Below are 19,793 nucleotides of genomic sequence, written 5' to 3' on the forward strand. Positions count from 1 at the left end.
GAGGGGAAAGACAGAAAGAAGGGAGGGAAGGAAGGAGGGAGAGAAAACTTCTTCTACTGACCATGGAAAGCTTGGGCGAGAGGACACGGCTGGCGCCAGGCAAAGTCTGTGGTGGTGACTGTGACCCGAGTGGCACCTTTAACTGTCCCATTTATAGCCCTTTGATATACGGTTTGGTGAAGGGGCGACTTTGTTCTTTTGGCCTCTTATCTAGCTCTTGGAACAAAGAAACACTGGCTGAGGAGCCGTTGGAGGGTGACGTGGTGATGTCATGGGAGGGGGTGTACAACGGCCTCCCAACTCGACTGCTCCCAACGTGGGGGCCTTAGGTCAAGTGGCCCACTTCAGTGAGCCTCAGTCTTCTCAACTGTCAAAACACCCATCACAATGATGACTGCACAGCCCTGTGTAGAAGGTTAAACGGGTCCAGGACGTGGTATTTCCTGGGCAGAAACTCAGGAAGGATAAGAGGGCAGACAGACGCCAGAACTCACAGAAACCAACCCAGACTCACTCAGAGGGAGGTCTGCAGGGGACCGCGTGCGGGGTGGTCTGGGAGCCTGTGGTGTAAACACGATGGGACTCTGCTAGACCAGACGGGCTGGGGGCAGCAGGTCAGATGGGAGACCCGGCACCCCGGCTCTGTGCCTCCTGCCGGCTCTGGCGTGCACGAGGGCACGGGAGGCTCATCTCTGGGGCACCCTGAGCTGCCCAAATCAGGCAGGGAACCCAGCGGTGACGTGGGCCGTGGCAGCCTTAAATGCGAGGCTGGCTTCTGGCCCCGGCTCTGCCTGCTAACGGGCTGAGGAACCGCACAGGTCAGGCCCCTGTCTGAGCTTCCCCTTAGCCGTGAGATAAGGAGCAGGGAACATCTACAATCTCATGTCCAAAGTCTCAGCTGTGATCCCCCTGCCTCTGGTGTCCAAGGGCCACACCACACTTCGTAAGACCAGACAACTTCCCCAGCCTTAAATTCAGACAGCTCTGGAGAACCTATCCCACCACCTCCTCCAGAAAGCCCTCCACGGTTGGAAGACACGTATGAGGAAGAGCTTTCTAATCCACAGAGGTGGACAGAGGTCAAAGGGCCACTGTGTGGGGCTCAGATCTGACCATCACCGGCCACGTTCAAGCAGATGCAGGATAATCACACGGTGGAGTTGAAGGGAGGAATCTTAATTCCTGGGAGGCTGAGCTAGAGGGTTTCTAAACTCGGATGATGATGATCACAGGATGTACTTAGCAAGCACTTCTAGAGTGGGCAGTCTGCGGGGCACTGTTCTAAACATTTTCCAAGTATTAACTCATTTAGTGCTCATTTAGTACCTACCAGGAGGTAGGCACTATTATTTATCTATATTTTATAGATAAGGAAATGAAGGCACAGAGAGGGTAAGCAACCCCCTCAAGGTCACACAGCTAGGAAGTGGCAGAGCCAGTACTTTAAATGAATCAATGAATGACTCAGTAGATGAATAATTGAAGTCTTGGAATAAGGGAAGGTTGAACAAGGGCACTGTCTGAGGCTCTTTGCAAATGCTAGGATTTTACAATTCTTTCTTTTTTCATGCTCTCTACATGGGCAACCTTTGCAACTTGTTATCATCCAGTTGACTCGCACACACCTTCCTCTCACCCTCTCCTGAAGGGTCACAGTTTATGACACTGTGGCTCATGTTCACAGAAAGAGAAAAGCTCCTTTACTCCATCCACGGGCAGGTTCCCGACGACGCAGAGGTATTTCAATATTCAAAACTGTCTCCAGCGTCTGAGCATTTTTTCTCCTTGTTTGCATGTCTGGCGTCGTATAGACATCAGTTAAATTTATAGAATCCTGTAGTTCACGGATCATTTTTGCTCAGCTCACTTTGTTCCCTGTCACAGGTAGAGACAGAAAAATTGCAGCAGGTCTTATGTTGGAACCAATCCTTCAAACCATTAGGAAAGGCATGTTTTTCATTTGAAATTTCTGTTCACTGGTGGTACACAATCTCGCTGTCTTCTAATCTCCCCTTTTCGTTTTAATTCTCTTTTTTCCCAAAGTTTAAAATTCAAGATTATGTTTTAGAAACAACCACGAATACTCCCCACAATGACATTCCTGTTTGTGGCAGCTAATATGTTTCCCAAGCAACAGTCTTTATTCATCAGGCTCTCCACCAGGTGGTAGGATTAACAGCGTTTTCAAGCAACAAGAACAACAAACCTTTCTCTCCGTTGTGAAGATATTATTAAAAGAGAATTTTCCAATGCGGCAAGAGCGACTTTTACTTTGTTTTCCTTGAAGCAGGCTGTTCAAGAGGCACCTGTCTAGGGACTTGGGTAGGTTTACTAGCCTGGTGACAAACTTCGTGATTACTGCTCACAGCCCTGTCTCCAACCCCCTCCCCTGGCAGGCCCACAGTCCTTCCTGAGTCCCCAGGCATAGCAGAGGATTCGTTTATGCTGACAAGCCAGAGATGAGCGCTTGCAATCAGCAATGCAGGCGCTAAGGTGGAGATCTAAAATCCAGCAGGACTATCGTGGGCTAAACAAACCCACGCAACTAGCCCCACATGGTGAACCAGGGAAAAGGCTTGGAGCCCCAGGCTTTGATAGGATGGGCTGCTGGTGGCACGTGGGGAAGAGCCTGCAGAGAAAAATCAGGACTTCCTCCCTAAAGGGTTCTACAGAACTTGGGTCCATCTGCCACGCCCGCTGGGTGGGATGGCACACCTCGTGGGCTGCAGTGGAGACAGACGCCCTCTTAGGGAGGCTGCCCCACCCTTCGAGGCTCCCCTGAGGTAGAGATACAGGATGATCCTGGGAATGACACAGCACGGCGCCTGAGATCTTAGGCTTCAGGCAGAAATGGAGCAGTTATGAATGCTGGCTCTGCCACTTTCCAGCTATGTGACCTTGGGCAAGTGGCTTAATGTCTCTGAGCCTCGGTTTCCATATCTATAAAATGGGATTAGGAAAAAAGTTATAAACAGTGACTTTATGGGGCTGTTGTAAAGACTAAGGATTGACTATTAAAGGAACGGGGAAGGCTGATGGGGGAAAGTGTGCATGCCGGCCCAGCCAAGGGGGTGGTGCTGATGGCCCTGGGCAGACGGGACCCCAGAGCTGGCCTATCACCTCGGCTCCACAGTCAAACTCTCGAGGCTTTCTAGAAAATCTGTCACCTAAAATTATTTTCTTTGAAACCCTACTCAAGAAGAGGATGCAGAGAGCAACCTCTTTGCTCACCGACAGTTAATCAGTTTACCCCCCAAAAAAGTGTGCAAGCAAGAGCCCCCATTCCCAGACTGTCTGCACTTTTTCTCCCCTTTCGCTTATAAATCCTGTTTATGCCTTTTTTCCTTCACTTTGACTCCATCTACTAAGCTGACAGCCAGCCCTAGCGCTCTAGTGGTTAAGATCCGGTGCTCTCGCCGCCACGGCCCAGGTTCGTGTCCTGGTCAGGGAGCCACACCACCATCTGTCGGTTGTCATACTGTGGTGGCTGCGTGTTGCTGTGATGCTGAAAGCTATGCCGCCAGGATTTCAAATACCAGCAGAGTCACCCACGGTGGACAGGTATCAGTGGAACTTCCAGACTAGACAGACTAGGAAGAAGGACCTGGCCACCCACTTCCGAAATAAATCCCCCGTGAAAACCCCGTGAATAGCAGCGGAGCCTGTCTGATACAGCGCTGGAAGGTGAGAGGACGGCACAAAACGACTGGGCAGCGTTCTGCTCTGCTGTCCTGTCCACAGGGTCGATAGGAGTTCGAATCAACTTGACAGCACTAACAACAAAAACTAGCTGACTCCTTCCCTTGTGAGGAAATAATTTACATGCAAAATAACTAACTAGTGGGGAAATTACCTAACTAAATGCCTGACCTATTTGGTGACACTTCCTTTCTGGAGGGTCCACTGTGATCCCCTACCTGGGTCTCGCCAGCAGAACCCTATCTTAGTCCCTCCCCTGAGTCTCTGCTGGGCGATGCAGCTGAGTGGTGGAGCTAGGCGATGGAGCTCTCCGGCATTCCTGTTCTTGGCCAAAGCCTGTTCTGGTTCCCTTCAGGTTCCCGTTCGCTGTACCTACTTTACATGAACTGCAAATAATAGTTGTGGTTGCCGTCTGCATTACGCCATGTTCTGTTATGTTGGGCTGTGTTCTGTTCTTATGGGGATAAAGCTGTGGCTCTATACGTTGGCTCTACCATTTAATTAGGATGCTGAGACCTAAATTGATGCTCCTTTGCTACTGTTCTCAGGTCAGCCGCTGCCGACAGAGGGAGCACGGGGTGAGGTGGAGACAGCAAGGCCCGGCGGGCTGAGGAGGGACCCAAGGATGACGGGAGGTGGCTCCACCAGGGTCAGAGGCCTAGATCTGCTGTTCCCCAGGCACATGCCCAGTGTCAACCAGGTCACCCGGCTGCACTTCCTCATCTGTACAATTCAAGGTGGGAAGGGGGGGCTCTGAAGGGGTGAGCTGAGGAAGATGTGTGATGGGGCTCCCCGGCCAGTAGAAGTGTGAGCTTAGTCCTTCCCCTGACCTACTTGGCACGAAGGTGATCTCAGGCACATAGAAGATCTGTGTGGGGAGGCCATGTCACCTTGGGTAAGTCACTTCACCTGCAAAATGAGGACCCTAATCCCAGTCCAGCACGCAGAGGAGTTGAACCGAGGGCCAAGTAGGGTCGGGACTGCAGATGCTAATTGCTGTGAATGCCAAGGTCAGAGTTTCAGAGGGTGTTTTAGTTCTCAGCCCGCTGGGAGTTCTCCGCGGTTTTTACAGCAGCGGGGTGCGAAAGGGAGGGAGGCAGTCCTCCACGGCTGGGCCAAGCAACTCAGGGGATTTACTCTGGGCTCTGGTCTAGTCTTCCAAGAAAAGAGGCTTGTTTTTCCTCCTTTTCTTTCCACTGAGTCTTCTATTTCTGAAAAGGTGAATGCCCAATTAGGTGGATTTTCGTCTTTCATGTGGAGTTGTTTCAGGCTTTTTGAGCATGAAACAATATTTTGGAGTCATTCCACCCTCTCGGTAGGAGAAGGAGCTGGGTTTGTTTCGGTTGTGTTTTTTTCAGTTGGGTTTTTCTCAAGAGCCCTCCGCTAAGTCAATATGCATGAAGGGAATTTTTAGCCACTCCAGTCTGTTAGTTCAATGCGGATTCAAATGGATTTTTTTTAAATGTAGCAAAGTCGATTACAATGATACCTATTTAGGTTTGATTTTTTTTAAAGCTATACGGTGAAATCCAGGGAAAGTACTTTCTTTGCACACTCAAATGTGGACTTTCCAAAAGTCATTTGCAATCCCTTTATTAATTCTGCCAAATAATTTGGAACTAATGTTCTTTTCCTCTCAACTTCTCTGAATTACCGTAAGTGATTTTTAACTCATATTTTATATCCTCTTAAGGGCTCCAGAAACATACCTGGTTAGATAGCTTTTATGTATTTTACAGGAAAAAAAATATATAAAATATATATAATATAATATAAATATGTATTTATAAATATAATATATATTATAAATAAATATAAATATAAATATATATATACACACACATAACACTGAAGAAATGGTCCAATCATCCCCAGATGTTTTTGGAAGGAAAAAGCTTTTAGTATAAGAATATTCAAATAATACTATTTGAATATTGAATAGGCTAAAAGGATATGAGGGAGCACAATCCACCTCTACACCGTCATGTCTGAATCTTGACCCTCTCAGGAAGAAAAGCTAACGTTTGTTGAGTGACTCTCATTTACTTTTCGCATCAACTATACGAAGTATCATCCCCACGACAAATGAGGAAACTGAGACACAGAAAAGGTAAACAGTCTGATCCCTGAGTAATAAGTGATAAACTTTGGCCTGAAACCTTAATACTTAGGCTATTCCGCTTCTCATTAAGATGCTATTGATGAAATCATAACAAGCATCTTTTCAGACCATAAGGCTATGAAACTGGAAATGAACCAGGAAAAAAAAACTGGGAAAGTGACAAAAATGTGGAGATTAAACAACATGCTACTGAACAACCAATGGATCATTGATGAAATTAAAGGAGAAATCAAAAACTATCTGGAAACAAACGAAAATGATAACATGCCATATCAAACCATACGGGACGCAGCAAAAGTGGTCCTGAGAGGGAAACTCATAGCGATACAAGCCCACCTTAACAGACAAGAAAAAGCCCTAATAGGCAACCTTAAATTACACCTAACAGAACTAGAAAAAGAAGAACAAACAAAGCCCAAAGCCAGCAGAAGGAGAGAAATAATAAAAATCAGAGCAGAAATAAATGATATTGAGACCAAAAAAACAGTAGAAAGGATTAATGAAATAAAGAGTTGGTTCTTCGAGAAGATAAACAAAATAGACAAACCCTTAGCCAGGCTAACTAAGAAAAAAAGAGAAAAGGCTCAAGTAAATAAAATTAGAAATGAAAGAAGAGAAATTACAACGGATACCATGGAAATACAGAGGATTATAAGAGAATACTATGAGAAATTATATGCCAACAAATTGGACAATCTAGAAGAAATGGATAAATTCTTAGACTTATACAACCTCCCAAAATTGAACCAAGAAGAAATGGAGAACCTGAATAGACCAATCACAAGTAAAGAGATTGAAATAGTAATCAAAAACCTCCCAAAAAATAAAAGTCCAGGACCAGATGGCTTCTCCAGTGAATTTTACCAAACATTCAAAGAAGATTTAATACCCATCCTCCTCAAACTATTCCAAAAAATAGAGGAAGATGGAACACTTCCTGAATCATTCTATGAGGCCAACATCACCCTGATACCAAAACCAGACAAAGACAATACAAAGAAAGAAAATTACAGGCCAATATCGCTGATGAACATTGATGCAAAAATCCTCAACAAAATATTGGCAAACCGAATACAACAATATATTAAAAAGATCATACACCATGATCAAGTGGGATTTATACCAGAGACGCAGGGATGGTTCAACATCCGCAAATCAATCAACGTGATACATCACATCAACAAAACAAAGAATAAAAACCACATGATCGTCTCAATAGACGCAGAGAAGGCATTTGACAAGATACAACATCCATTTATGATAAAAACTCTCAATAAAATGGGAATAGAAGGAAAGTACCTCAACATAATAAAGGCCATATATGACAAACCCACAGCTAACATCATACTCAACGGGGAAAGACTGAAAGCCATTCCTCTGAGAACAGGAACGAGGCAGGGCTGCCCACTCTCACCACTCCTGTTCAACATAGTACTGGAGGTTTTGGCCAGAGCAATTAGGCAAGAAAAAGGAATAAAAGGAATCCAAATAGGTAACGAAGAAGTGAAACTCTCACTATTTGCAGATGACATGATTGTATATATAGAAAACCCTAAAGAATCTGTTGGAAAACTGTTAGAAACAATCAACAACTACAGCAAAGTTGCAGGGTACAAAATCAATCTACAAAAATCAGTTGCATTTCTATATGCTAATAATGAACTAACAGAAAGAGAGCTCAAAAAGATAATACCATTTACAATTGTATCAAAAAGAATAAAATACCTAGGAATAAATCTTACCAAGGAGGTGAAGGACCTATACAATGAGAACTACAAGACATTATTGAGGGAAATCCACGAGGACATAAAGAAATGGAAAGATATCCCATGCACGTGGATTGGAAGAATAAACATAGTTAAAATGTCTATATTACCTAAAGCAATCTACAGATTCAATGCAATCCCAATCAGAATTCCAATGACATTCTTCACAGAAATAGAAAAAAGAATACTAAAATTTATATGGGGCAACAAAAGACCCCGAATAGCTAAAGAAATCCTAAAGAAAAAGAACAAAGCAGGAGGCATCACAATTCCTGACTTCAAAACATACTACAAAGCAATAGTAATCAAAACAGCATGGTACTGGTACAAAAACAGACACACAGATCAATGGAACAGAATTGAAAGCCCAGAAATAAAACCACACATATACGGACAGCTAATTTTCGACAAAGGTGCTAAGGACATGCAATGGAGAAAGGAAAGTCTCTTCAATAAATGGTGTTGGGAAAACTGGACAGCCACATGCAAAAGAATGAAAGTGGACCATGTGCTATCGCCATTCACAAAAATTAACTCAAAATGGATCAAAGACCTGAAGGTGAGACCTGAAACTATAAAACTCATAGAAGAAAATATAGGCAACACACTATTTGACATTGGGTTTAAAGGAATCTTTTCGGATGACATGCCTACCCAGACTAGGGAAACTAAAGAAAAAATAAACAAGTGGGACTTTATCAGACTAAAGAGCTTTTATAAGACAAATGAAATCAGAATCAAGATGAACAAACAACCAACCAGCTGGGAGAGAATATTTGCAAAACATACATCTGACAAGGGGTTGATCTCCATAATATACAAAGAACTCACACAACTGAACAACAAAAAAACAAACAACCCGATCAAAAAATGGGCAGAGGAAATGAACAGACACTTCTCCAAGGAAGATATACAGATGGCCAATAGGCACATGAAAAGATGCTCAACATCACTCATCATCAGGGAAATGCAAATCAAAACAACACTAAGATACCACCTCACGCCCGTTAGAATGGCTGTAATCACCAAGACAAAAAACAACAAATGTTGGAGAGGATGTGGAGAAACAGGAACCCTCATACACAGCTGGTGGGAATGCAAATTGGTGCAGCCTCTATGGAAAACGGTATGGAGATTCCTCAAAGAATTAAAAATAGAGATGCCCTATGATCCAGCCATCCCACTACTGGGAATCTATCCAACGCACCTGAAATCAACAATCCAAAGAGGCTTATGCACCCCTATGTTCATTGCAGCATTATTCACCATAGCCAAGAAGTGGAAGCAACCTAAGTGTCCCTCGACTGACGATTGGATTAAGAAAATGTGGTATATATATACAATGGAATACTACTCAGCCATAAAAAAAAGACAAAATCGTCCCATTTGCAACAACATGGATGGGCCTGGAGCGTATTATGTTAAGTGAAATAAGCCAGAAAGAGAAAGACAAACACTGTATGATCTCACTCATATGTGGAATATAAACCAACACATGGACAGAGAAAACTGGACTGTGGTTACCCGGGAAGTGGGGGTGGGGGGTGGGCACAAGGGGTGAAGGGAGTCATATATGGGGTGATGGACAAACAAAAATGTACAACCCAAAATTTCACAATGTTAGAAACCATTAAAATATCAATAAAAAAAAAAAAAAAAGATGCTATTGATAAAAACTTGAGGGTCTTAATAATATCTTACGCTTGATGCTTTTATTGTACTAGGGGCAACAGAGCACAACTCGGGCTTCCACCAGCTGTGTGGCCCTGGGCTTTTCCTCTGTCCTTCGGGAATCCTGTGACCACCCAGGCCCTGGCTGCTGCAGAGTCAAATGAGCTGATGGGTGTGCGCAAGACCACCTTCCAGGCCTGCGGCTGAGCCTGTCCTCCCTGTCCTGTGCTTACGAGGCTCCATCAACAGGTTCCCCGGCCTCTAGCTGCTGGGTGGGCTCAGCTCTTGGTGGCGCAGGGACGGTGGAGGGCAGGCAGGACAGAGTCAGGTGTTAGAAGGTATCCTTCCGGCCCCCCAGGCCAGGTTGAAGAGCGAGGCTGTGCATGCCTCCCAGAGGCAACACCAGCCACTCCTGCCAGGCCCCCTGCTTCCCCTCGCCCATCCCTCCCGGTGCCTGTTGTGGGGGCCGCTGGTAACCAGGTCCAGATACTGTAGCCTCCCTTGTCGATTTCCCTAAACGCCGCTCCCAGCTCTGTAAACGCTCCCTTTATTAATCTCGCGTCTCGGTTTAGGTGTGCATGTTTTCGACTGGAACACAGAATGATCTGATGTTCAAAATACTTGCCACGGTGCTGGGCACACACGAAGTGCTTAACGTACAGTAGCTGCTACTGAATTGATCATCCATAACGCATGTTCACCTGCCTCACCTGTGGGTTCCTCCCACCCCTCTCGTGGCAGAGGGGGAATTTACATCGCCACCCACTAGGTGAGGAAATGGAGACTCCAGAGGTTCAATGATGCAGGCCGAGCCAGGAGCAAGTGGAACAGGAGCAGGCCCAGGACCTAGGAGTTCTGAGTCCTAGGCCAGTGTTTCCCTGTCTGGGTCCCCCTGACGCTAGGAAATACCCTGACAGCAGAGCCATCTCTCTGACACTTGTCCCAGTGTTAATAACCACAATCGACTGAGTCCCCTCCAGGTGTCTTCAACTACGACACATATCACACCCGCTGCTGACCGGCCAGGCCACACAGGAAGGGCTCAGGGTGCTGACACCCTTCACCAGCGCACTGCCCCTCCCCCCGCCCAGGCGTCCCTGCTGCTGGTCATTCTCTGGGTCAGGCCCTAGGGAAAAAGAAACTTCAAAGTTTTATACAACCCGCAGGAATGAGAAAAGAATGAAACTACTCCGACATAGTCATTCAGCCTTGCTCCTTAGGGAGGGGGGATTATTGACAAACCATTTCACCTTAAAACCAGCCTCATGTTTCAACTGTTTTTCCACGAGCCTTCCAGAACTTTCAGTCAACTCTCCTATTTCCCACATGCTGGTCCCCAGGCACGAGCCTCGCAGGATCTCCCACTCTCCCACGCTTGATCTCGCTGAACCCTCACAGTGCCCCGCGTTCAAGGGGATATTACCACCTGCACCTCGACTCTGGCCCGCAGAGGTGTAAGGCCTGCCCCAGCTCACACACTAACCTATGGCAGCGTGCTTCTGAAAACCCAGGCACTTTTCCCCCTATGCACTGCCTGGTAGGCCTTTTAACCCCACTCTCCCAAATCCGCTATTTAAATCCAAGATAAAGTATATAGACAAGTATTAGAGATAAAGCATTGGATTTTATTTTTTTTTAAAGCACAGCGGCCCCTGTCTATCTTACACACCATCACTCTGAACCCCATAACCCCCAGAGGATCGCGTGGTTGAGGGACCCGTACTCCGGCTGAGGGGCAATGATGAATCCTACGGAAGCAAACCAGAGATCAGGGCACAGTGCAGGAAACGGGGGCCAGAGCACCGAGCCCCTAGAACCCCAGTTCCCTCACCTCTCAGAACCATGCAGAACAGACTTTTGGGCAATCTATCGTTTTACTTTATTTTTTTTGTGCATGCCGGGCACAGTCACTTTGATTAGATACCAGTTCTATACGTTCAAACAAACACCTTGGCTCTCCTGCAATCTGACTTACATCTAGAAGAATTCCCCAAGTCACTCCGGTGTTGTCTCTTCAGTGAATCCTTCTGTGGGTCCCCCAAGGCAGAGGAACCCATCCCCTTCTCTATTCCAGCCCCCTCTCAGCACTCGCCTATTTCTACTCTAGTACCAACCACACTGCAGCGTAACTTCACGTCTTCTCGTTGCTCTCCACAACACTGTGACCTCTGCGGAGCAAGGGGCAAGGACCACATGTTCTTCCATCTCTATATTTCCAGCACCTTGCATGGTGCCCGAAACAGAACAAGTTCCTAATAGATGTTGGTTCAGCTGAAATCAAAACAATCCAACCAACACAAAACCCAAAGAAACAATAAAACGGCTTTCCAGGATATGCTGGTTTCCAATAAGGAACAGAAACTTAACCGCATGGAAAAGAGTGTGGGTCTGGGGAAGGGGGAGCACAGAGGGCTAACTTATTTGGAGTTTCTGAGACCAGCCAGCGTTCTAGGTCGGCTCTGTCACCCACGGTCCCCATGACTTCTCCTCTGGGCCTCGGTATTTTTTGCATTAAAACGAAAGAGCTGAACAAAATGATTTCTAAGAATATTTTCAGCTTTTACGAGTGGGAACAAAAGAGATCCTGGTGAGGTCACCGTGGTTCCTATTTGCAATATGCATCATTTGGGAATCCCCACAGATGTCAGCTCAGCTCTGTCGGGTTTCAGACCCCCGAGTCTGAAACTTCTGGGCCACCTCTCAATATCCAGTGCTGAGAATTGCTGGAGAAAGACTTAGCCAAGTCTGCGAGGCCCCTGCACACTCTGCGAGTAAGAAGGGAGGTGCTGTTGGCACGGGGAGGGGGGGGGGTACGGAGGGTGACGGGGGGAGGTACCAGGGCTGTCGGGGAGGCCAGGAGTGCCTGGAGGGTTCTGAGGGTGGAGCTGGAGGCAAAAGCAACTGAGGTGCGGCTGTCTTCACAAGGAAAGGCTTTAATGGCCCCAAGGCAACACCAGCTCAACTCCAAGCCTCATTTTGCAGAGAGTGAAACCAAGACCCGGCGCTTGGAACAGTCTGGGTGCCAAGTTGCGAAACAATTAATTTAGCACTGGCACGGGGAGACAACGCAGGCTCCTGCTCCAGGGCTGAGTGCCTGGGACCAAATGAGAGCAGGAGAGAGCCCTCAGATCCTCCGGTCTGCCAGAGGGGTGCTGCGGGCTCCACATGGGTTCCACCACTGAACAAAGCCCATGTACACCTTATTCTAGAATTCTTTGTGAGCAGGCCAGCTCTTCCAGAAGCCTGTGCCGTGTGTGTGTGTGTGTGTGTGCGTGTGTGTGTGTGTGTGCATATAGGGCCTATGGGAAGCAGTGTAAGGACAAGATGACGGGTGGATTTTATTTTTTACTTTCTTAGTTGCTTTTTGTGATGTGGGAGGGGACCTGGGGAGAGGGTTAAGGTTTCGATCCCATAAGGCAAAGCCCTGTCCAAATATAACTCCTTTGAGTCAGCAGCCTGCTACACAGCAATGGACTCAAGCAAGGTTAACTGACCAGAAGACTCCAAGAGGCCCTTCCTGGGGGCCTGCCGACAGCCTGCCTCCAGGTGATGTCCTGGCCTGCGGGGCTGCTCAGTGGAGAGGGGAGAGAGAGACTACTGGCACAAAGCCCCACATATCCCAGAGGCTCCGGGACCTCCAAGGACCCCTCACTGCCAGACCCACAGACAGACCCACCCCACCATACCTGCGGGACCAAAGGCTCCTGACAGCCAATTCTGCGGAGGTGGCTGACCTGGGGAGGGGCGTTGGTGAGCCCAGCAGTGGGGGTGGGGGTGGGGGTGCCTCTCCTGCGCTTCCAAGTGGGAACACAGCCCTGAGGTCAGCAAGAAGGCTGCTTAGAAGACCTTAGCTTCCGAGCAGAATCCACACCCCCTAGAGAAACCCTCTGCCATCACTTCTGACAACAGTTCTTGTTTTCCTCTCTCAGCCTGGTGCTCTAGGTAGGTGCTAGGCCTGCCAGCACAGTGAGGTGAGGAGAAAACCTTGCTCCAGCTGGGGCCCTGGCCTTGCCCCAGTGCAAAACATGCACAGCCAATGTCGTCCTAGCAAAATGCGGGGGCAGCACATTTCCAGGCTTGTGGGATTATTCAAAGGCGGGGGAAGGGCCCTCTACTCTTCCATTTATTTATTCAGCAAAAACTGCACCATGGAATTCCTTTCCCCAGGCTTGAAGTCATATGTGTGTGTATATGTATATATATATATATATATATATATATATATATGGCTTGACATATACATACATACATTCACACAATATACGTGATATTTATTCTGTAGGGTAATATAGGACATATTACATATAGAATATAGATTCTGTAGGTAAAATGTACCTGTAGGGTAGTAGTAACGACCCAATTTTACAGATATGGAACCTGAGACCCAGAAGTTAAGTTTCACACTGGGAAAGTGAGAGAGAGGATGGGAGACTAGAAGAGCCCTCCACTCAGCACCCAGCTCTGGGCAGAGGCAGGGGAAATGGAATGGTGAACTTGGGTTGGTCTTTTTAGCCAACCACAGGATTTCAGAAAATGGCCAGGCCCTGGTATTTGCTGGCAGGAAGGTGAGGTGCGGGGAGGAGCAGCGAGCGACCCCAAGCACGCTGAGCCTGGCGCCCGCCAAGCGGCAGTTTCCAAAGCAGCCGGAAGGGGGCAGTGCACCTTGTCTTTTCCGAACCTCCAGGGCACTTTCCCTGCAGACCCGAGAAAGAAAACGGGGCGGCTCCGCCGGCAGCTTCTAGGAACAGCCCAGCTTTAAGCCCAGCACGTAGTAGGTGCTCAAGTCACGTGTAGAAGCCAAAAGGGCTTGACTGGGTAGATGAATGTGAATTCAATATCAGAAATGCGGAGGGGAAGGAGAGAAGGGGGCGTCCCGGCCCCTGCCAGCGCCTTCCATCCTAGCGGCCTTTTCCAACAGCGTTGGTACCTACTATGTGCCAGGCGAGGTGGCGACGACAGGACAACCTCGTTCCTCGCTTATCTTGTTTTCCCCGCTGGCGAGTACCCCCCCCCCCACACACACACACTCAGCCGCAGAGCGGAGGTGGGTGCTCTCTGTCTCCCTGGGGAACCATCTCGGCACAAATCCGCGGGGAGCGAAGCCCCGCGAGGAGGATGAGCTGCAAGAGGCGAGGAGTCCCCGGAGGTGGGCAAGTCAATGCCGGGCGGATGCCTGCTGCGGTGACGCGGCGAGGTCACTGTCCTCAGGGTCAAGGCTGTCTCCCTCTGCGGGACACGCGGCGCCCGCGAGACGCAGTGACCCCCCCAGCCCCCACCCACTCGCGCACTTCTGGGCGCGCACGTGTCAGCTCGCCAAGCGCCCGCACCAAGCCCGGCGCGCGGTAGGCGCCGGCTGGGACCCTCGGGTAGGAAGGAGGAGAGACTCTGGGCTCCAGCCAACGGTCAGAGCCCAGAGGATCCGGACACCCCCAGAGACCGGGCCGCGGGGTAAGGCGTAGGCGCGCTCGGCCGTATCTGCGCGCTGCCACAACCCCCAGCTCAAGTTCAGCCGTGCTTCCTCCCACAAGGTCATGCTCAAACACACTCATGCTTAGTAAAGAAGGAGCTGAAAGTTGCGTCGCGTCCCAATTCCGAATCTAGCTGTACCCCGAACCGGGCGCTCTGCCCCAGAGTCACCGCTCCCCGCTGCTGCGCTCTCCGAAGGGGCTGCCCCTGCCCGGCGCAGGGCACACACCCGAGAGACGCAGACAAGTTGCCAACTTTTATCAAATTATTTCGCGGCAGCTGAGGCGCCTAACGGGGTTGGGGCGGACTCAGACTTTCGAGTTGCCACCAGCGCCACCCTGCCAAGCTCCCCCTCGCCTACCCCAGTCCCTCACTGCCCACCGCGCCACGTCCAGCTGCCCCGTCCGGGGCGCCAACTTCTCCACCGTATCCGGAGCAACGAGGGCAAGCGGCGTCCCCGGGGGTGATGGCCACCTCTCGGGTCTGCGCCTGCTCGAAGCGGATTTGGAGGCTCGATCCGGATACCGTCCCGCGACCGCTCCACCAGATCACCGGCGGCCTCCGCGACCCCAGTCCGCTCGAAAGCGCCCAAGCCCCGCCGCCGCGTGGGGTCTCCTCCCACCGGCGGCCCCGACCTGGTAGACTCCAGCCTGACGCCGGGTGCAATGTCACTGGGGCCACCCGGGGGACCGCTGCCCGGGAAAAACGTAGGCTCCCCGCTGAGCTCCCGGCCGCTCTTCTAGTGACGGCTGGAGACCGCTGAGCCCTAGCCTCCTCCCGACCGCCTTCCTCTCGCCAAGATCCCGGTGACGCCGTGGCTAGGGAAGGGGTCTCCCTACGTGTGTCTTCCTCTCGGCGCCTGGGGTCTTCAGTCCCACTTCCACTGTCACACCCACCTAGACCCCTCCCCACCACTTCTGTTCCCGGAGCCGGGCAATCACCCCTCCACTCGGAAAATACACACGAAACTGCCGAGCCCCAACTCCAGCAGACGCAGCCCCCCGCACACCCCGGGCAGCGCTGGGCTCCGCGCGCTCACTCACCGCGGCTGGAGATACGCTAGAGTTTCCGGGGCTTGGGGATGAGGGGGTTCGGGGGAGAATAAAAGGGGGGTACCCCGAAGACTCGCCTTCTTCCCAGCTCACATAGCCTCTTCCTTCTCTCTCTCCTCCTCCTCTTCCTCCTCGTCTTCCTCCCTCTGGTCTTTGTCTTTGCAAAGTGTCGAAACTGTCTGGCATAGTGCGGCTCCCCCGGCGGAGGCTGGAGCCGGGGAAGCGGGGAGGCGGGGGGAGGACGGGAGCGGCCTCGGGAACACCTTCCCCCGGGTGCCGCGGGCGGGGGAGGCGGGGCGGCCGGGGAGGGGCCGCCTTCCCAGCCCGCCGGGCCGGGAGCCGGGGCGCGCCGGAGCGGGGCGGGCGCCTCCGCGCGCAGGCCCTCCCCTTCCTCCGCCCCGCGCCCGCCCCTCGGGGCCCCGCGCTCCCCACCCCGCCGGCCCCCTCCCGCCCGGACTCGGCTCGGCTTTCCCCGCGCTCGGGGCTTCCTGCGAGCCGAATATAGAGCTCCGGAGCCACGTGGACCGCAGCTGGCGCGGCGGAGGCCCAGCCGGGGAGACGCCGGAGGCGGCGCGGGGACCGGATCGCCGCCCCGAGAGGGGCTCTGCGGGGACAGCTCCGCGACACATCGCGCCGAGGCCGCCGCCCACAAGCTGCCAAGGCTAAGGAGAAGTGGCCAGGTGGCCCCGAGGCCCGTGGGGTCAGCCCCGGGGAGGAGGCGACGGGCGCCCACCGAGAGGACGTGGCGGTGCCCGGAAGAGCCGGAGTCGGGTGCGCGGCAGCGAGAGGGGGCCGATCTCCCTGCTGGCGACTGGGCCAAGCCGCCGACTTCCTCTAAGGGCGCGGGACTCGAGGTGGGATTTAGGGAGGGGGAGGGGAGGAGCGCGGCAGGGCTGGGGCGCCCGAGAGGCCCAAGCGGGGTCCAGTTCCGAGCCGCAGAGCGGCCCCGGCAGCCCGGCCCCCGCCCTGGCCCGCCCGCCGCTGTTTTTCCTCCCGGATGCGGCTGCTGCTGCGCGGTCCAGAGCAGCGTGAGCGCTTGGAAGCGGGCCCCAAACAGGGCCCGACCCCCAGGCGGCCTGAGGCTGGGGCTTCGGGGGATTAGACCCCCTTTGGGGGTCAGGTGTGGCGGGTTTTTTGCCCTTTCTCCTTTATAAGAAAGTGGGGGCTGTGGAGACATCTTGCTCAGTGGCAGAATGCCCGTCTTAGAGGCTAAATGCTGGACACAAGATTTAAGAGGCATTAAAAAAAGCTGGTTTTACAGCTCTTATCCCCTTATTGGGACTTGACTACTTCTGCAACTTTTCTGAGAAATGCCAAAGGAAAGAGGCACAGCTTGGCCCGGGGGTCAGTTAATTCTTGCAGCTTCCATTGCTGCGGTTGGAGAGGTCCACCTTTTGCAATGGAAGGGGAGAGAGCTCCCTGGCGTATCTTTCATCAGGGGGATGCTGTAGCATACGCTGCGGACCAGGGCCAGCTGGATGAGACTTCCTGGTTCAAACCCTGCCCTGCCACTCCCTGGATGTGTGAGCTTAGGCTGCGTACAGAATCTCCAAGCTTCCCAGCTCTGTGCTTTAGTTTCCTCACCTGTGAAAATGGGCCTCATAACTCTGTCCTCCAAGGTTGTTATGATTAAGTGCATTTATACGTGTCCAATCCTGAAAGCTGTACTTAGTAGATAGTAAGTGCTCCCTGTAAGTGAGCTGTGTCGATGGTGGCCTCCTCCAGTGCTGGGTCCCTGCCCACAGCACAGTGGAGACCTACCCTAGAGGATGGGGTGGAGGCTTTGGGGAGGACTCCTGCCACTTGAGGGAGAAAAGGAGAGAGATTCAGAGAAGTAGAGGTGAAACCGATTTCAAAGGAGGGGGAGGGGAGAGAATGAGGAAATTCGTGGGGAGAAGGGGAAGGAATAGGGGAGTAGAGATGTGCAAAGAGCAAGGCAGGTGGGAAAAAGCCAAACAAAACAAACAAAAAGCACGTGGATCTGTGAGAAGTCTTCAAGGGGCCCTGCAGAGCGCAGTGGGCGCCTGCCCCCTGGCTGAGTTTCCTGCCCTCCCTGAGTCAGAGAGAAAAGTTTTGGGTGTTTCATGACCCCCTCCCCCAGACCTCTTGCCTGACCCCATTGGGTTTTGTTTTGATTCTAGAAGGGGTGTGAGCCCTTCGGCTGCCTGGAAGCATCTTGCAGGCTTTGCCCTGAGATGTGAGTCAGGATGCTCACTGCACTTGGCATTCCCCAAGGTGCTTTAGGGTTTGGGAGGAGGGGAGTGGAGAGGTTTCCTGGGAACGTCAAGTTCTCTCCAGCAGTAGCATCTTCCAGCCGGAGGAAACTTCTAACATGAACCTGTCAGACTCAGCACCTAGAGGGGTGGTTTGGAGCATCATCCAGGTCCAAGTCATTGTCCTAAATACAAGTGTGGTCATCCTGCTGTCTTCACGGGGACAGCTGCCTGCAGTGTCTTGTTGATTTGCTTGATGATGTAGCTAGTGGTGTTTGTCTTCTGATTTGAGAGCTTGCTGTGGATGGGGAATGCGTTGCGTTTTGCTCCCTGCTGAATGCAGCTCCCATCTCACACCAATTACGTGATAGATGCTCAATAAAGAGTTCCTGAATGAATTAATAAAGAAGTGTTGTTCATTGCATGGATCAAATAAAATAATGTATAGGAAAGCGCTTTGTAAAATAGAAAATGCTTATTAAGTCTCTACTTTTATATCCTAGTAGAGTTTGGAGAGAGGATAAGATTGGGCAAGTAAGTGACCCCAGATCATTCAGCTGGTCTGCTTTGCACCCAAGAACCAAAGTCAGCTCTCGTTTCTGCCCTGGGTTCTTGGCAGTTCCCCTGGATGACTCCAAGGTGACGTGGAAATTACTTATGAAGTGACTCTACGGTGAAACAGGCATACGTCATCACTTTATCTACATAAAAAATTGTACATCAGATGCATCTTTTCCCAGTCTCTTATGGGTTAACCTGGCAAGGCTTTCTCTTGCCCCACTTCCTTTCTGTATGATGTATTTCTGTCGCTTTCTTTCTGGAGTTGTGACATTCCATGAAACCAGCACTCCTGATGCCCCTGGACCTTTCCAGGAGCCCAGATCCGAGCTGTGTGTCAGGGGTGTGTGTGCCAGCATTCATCGCTGTCACCCTGGGTGTGTCTCGCCACAGGCCCTGCCGGGGAACAACTGGTAATACTCATCACTGGGAGCATCTGCACAGTGAATTCCCCCCGGGAGCCCTGACATTGATTTAATGCTCGCTCCTCCTCCCCCTGTGTTTTCAGAGCAGAGGCACAGCTCTCAGTCATAATGGTTAAGGAAATTGATTTCATCCCTTCCTCACCCCCTTTCTTGGCACGTTGGAGTGTCAAGATCCTAATGGGTTCTGATGCCATCTGGGTGATTGTGCAAAAATGCAAAGGGCTGCCTTGCTTGTCAAAGGTGAGCTCAGAGCTGCTGGGCACGTGGTGTTCTGTGTTTGGACAGTGTTTTACTTAGGGCTTTTGGGACTGTGAGGGACTGGCTCAACGTTGCTTAGATAAACAGAGGTAATGTAGAGATATACAGACTGAAGCTGAAAGTGGGAAGGTGGCAGGAAAAACAGTCTGTCTGGCTCTGGCTGGCTCTCTTCCCACCCTTTTCCCTCTCCTCCCTCCCTTCTCCCCTCTCTGCTCTGTTCTCTCCCTGCCTATAGGCTTTCTCTGTTAAGTCCTGGGGTCTGCCCTTAAAGTTTTCTGCATTTTATGGCCCCAGCCCCTCCACATTGTGCCAACTGTCAAAACACTCCTTTCAGCTTCACTTCCCACCGTCCATCCACTCTGGGTTTTAGTTTGTCTAAGAGAGGAATCTGATTGGCAGGCCTCATCAGGTCATGGGTCAACAATCCAATTGTGAATGCACTGCTGAGGCAGCATGTGCCCACCCCAAGGGTAAACATGTGGAAGGAGAGCCATACAGGAGATTTTGCATTACAGGCAATGTAGGACACATGACCCTTAAGCCCCCTTACAACCCTGAGAAAC

The 19,793-nt window shown here is 50.8% G+C and overlaps 1 protein-coding gene across 1 annotated transcript in view; it reads right to left on the reverse strand.

Moving 5' to 3' along the window:
* LOC131419631 (CMP-N-acetylneuraminate-beta-galactosamide-alpha-2,3-sialyltransferase 1) overlaps nt 1-15,843 on the reverse strand; it is an 87,961-nt gene extending 72,118 nt beyond the window's left edge. Inside the window, exon 1 of the mRNA XM_058564971.1 lies at nt 15,768-15,843. The gene's annotated coding sequence lies outside the window, so the exon portion shown is untranslated. The remainder of the gene's footprint in view (nt 1-15,767) is intronic.
* Nucleotides 15,844-19,793: the final 3,950 nt, after the last annotated feature.

This window comes from Diceros bicornis, chromosome 21 (assembly GCF_020826845.1).
Source record: "Diceros bicornis minor isolate mBicDic1 chromosome 21, mDicBic1.mat.cur, whole genome shotgun sequence".
NCBI lineage: Eukaryota > Metazoa > Chordata > Mammalia > Perissodactyla > Rhinocerotidae > Diceros > Diceros bicornis.